General features: G+C 35.6%; 1 gene segment (V, D, J or C); it reads right to left on the bottom strand.

Annotated features, from left to right (window-relative positions):
• Positions 1-300: 300 nt before the first annotated feature.
• Positions 301-1704, bottom strand: LOC311087509 (T cell receptor alpha variable 25-like). The segment is given in 3 exons: positions 1373-1704; positions 779-818; positions 301-665 (listed from the first exon to the last, which is right to left on the bottom strand).
• Positions 1705-2856: the final 1152 nt, after the last annotated feature.

Raw genomic sequence — 2856 nt, 5'->3', positions numbered from 1 at the left:
TTTGTATACTTAATACTAATTAATTTCCATTCTTAGAACCTATTTGTTTAAGCTGATGTCAGGGACCCCCTGATTGGCTCTAGGTTTCGCTTAAAGAAATGTTTTTCTAGCATGCGAGTTCATACGGTGTACTGTTAACTTAGTGTATTGTAAATTATAGTGTATTCTGTCTCATAAAAGTGGCCTTAAATGACCAATAATTAACAAGGTGCACTAACATTTGCTAAATTGGTAGTTCTCAGAGAAAAGCAACACTATACAGCATATTATATTGTTTACAAACTCTTTTTAAATTGAGCATCATGAATTTCCATTTTGAATATAATTTCTGATTGAGTTTTTGTAGGGTGCAGTTGTGTTTCCTGTCACTGTGGGCTGCAGGGCACAATAGTACATGGCAGAGTCTTTGACTTCTGTAGAAGAGATAGTCAGATTCATATGTTTGCTGACTTTATCAGCTGCAGCGGTCAGACGGAGAGAGGACTCTGATTTGGGGCTGGTTTCAATGAACACAATGAGGTTCTCAGGTTTGGATCCGGGATACTGACGGTACCACTGCAAATTTTGAACATTGCCAGTGTAGTTGCAGATCAGTGTAACATCTTTTCCTTCCAAAACATGCTTCTCTGTGAAGAATGATGTTATAACGTCTGCAGCAGCATTCCCTGTTTAAAATAAATAAACAAAAAAAAATGAATCATTTCTAATGGACAAATTTAAATTGTCAACAGTATAAACGGGGAAATCATTCCTGCAGTAATTGTTATGAATCACTCACCTTTTAGAAGAGAAAATATAATGAAAACCAGGAGCAACATCTGCACAACAATAGACAATGACTTTGAGATCCAAGACTTACAGATTCCTTACAGTAACAGTTTATAAAAGTGACTCAATGTAAGTCTGTCTGCTCTGTTTTTAATCTGAACTGAGACTGAACTACAATTGGTTCTTAGAGCTCCACCTTCTGGAAGAATGCAGGTGAGATCACTTTTGCTACAATATCTCATCATTTCATATGGGATGTATCTTAAACAACAAATAAGAGCTTACTGAAAAAAAATGTGCATGGCCTAATAAATGATGCAGTAAAAAGTCTAACAAATATTTGAATTTCCACAAAAAGTATGTGAATGTAATAATTATTTAGATTACAATTAATTATTTAATTAATAAGGATGGGTGTAACTGTCAAAGGACATGTTTTTGTTGAGATGTGTATTTATGTTTTTATTATAAATTATGTCAATTTGAGTTCATTCAATTTAAAACAATTGTGATATTCAGAAGCCGATATTTATAATGTATGCCCTTTGAGGTGTTTAAAGGGATAGTTCGGCCAAAAATTATATTAAACCCATGATTTACTCACCCTCAAGCCGTTCGAGATGCATATGTCAATCATTTTTCAGACGAACACATTTTCAGTTATTTTAGAAAATGTCTTAGATCTTTCAGTGGTTATAATGTCAAGCTATGGGGTCCACTCCTTCAAGTCCCAAAAATGTGCATGCATCCTTCACAAAAGTAATCCATCCGGTTCCAGGGGGATAAACGAAGGCCTTCTGAGGGTAATCCGTGCGGTTTTGTCGTAAAAATATACATATTTAAAACTTTATAAATGAAAATAACTGGCTTCCGGCAACGGTCGACGCGTGTTCACGGGAGATGGATGCTGGCGTATGACGTAGGACGTAGCGTTTGATTTAGCTATACTTCGTTCTACGTCACGACGCTTACTACGCTACGTCCAGAGAGATCTGACTGATTGCACAATTTATGTTTACTGTGCAAAGAAATCAAGTAGCAAAGTTATGATAGTCAGTTAAGCAAAGTCTCGTCTGCAGAATGTTGTCCTATAGACATAATAAACTTTTAATTAATTTTTGTATACTTAATACTAATTAATTTCCATTCTTAGAACCTATTTGTTTAAGCTGATGTCAGGGACCCCCTGATTGGCTTTAGGTTTCGCTTAAAGAATTTTTTTTATAGCATGTGAGTTCATACGGTGTACTGGTTAACTTAGCGTATTGTAAATTATAGTGTGTTTTGTCTCATAAAAGTGGCCTTAAATGACCAATAATTAACAAGGTGCACTAACATTTGCTAAATTGGTAGTTCTCAGAGAAAAGCAACACTATACAGCATATTATATTGTTTACAAGCTCTTTTTTAAATTGAGCATCATGCATTTCTATTTGAATATAATTTCTGATTGAGTTTTTGTAGGGTGCAGTTGTGTTTCCTGTCACTGTGGGCTGCAGGGCACAATAGTACATGGCAGAGTCTTTGACTTCTGTAGAAGAGATAGTCAGATTCATATGTTTGCTGACTTTATCAGCTGCAGCGGTCAGACGGAGAGAGGACTCTGATTTGGGTCTGGACTCAAAGAACAAAATAAGGTTCTCAGGTTTGGATCCGGGATACTGACGGTACCACTGCAAATTCTGAACATTGCCAGTGTAGTTGCAGATCAGTGTAACATCTTTTCCTTCCAAAACATGCTTCTCTGTGAAGAATGATGTTATAACGTCTGCAGCAGCATTCCCTGTTTAAAATAAATAAACAAACAAACGCTCAAACTAAAATGTATAATTTCTATTGGACAAATTTAAATTGTCATTTAAAACATTCCTGCAGTAATTGTTGTGAATCACTCACCTTTTAGAAGAGAAAATATAATGAATACCAGGAGCAACATCTGCACTAATAAAATACAGTGACTTTGAGAGTCAAGACTTACAGTTTCCTCCTAGAGTATAAAGTGACTCAATGTAAGTCTGTCTTCTCTGTTTTTAATCTGAACTGAGACTGAACTACAATTGGTTCTTAGAGCTCCACCTTCTGGAAGAA

Source organism: Abramis brama (genome assembly GCF_963993115.1).
Source record: "Abramis brama genome assembly, chromosome: 7".
Lineage (NCBI taxonomy): Eukaryota > Metazoa > Chordata > Actinopteri > Cypriniformes > Leuciscidae > Abramis > Abramis brama.
The sequence above is the reverse complement of the archived record's forward strand: the minus strand, read 5'-3'. Positions and strand labels throughout refer to the sequence as shown.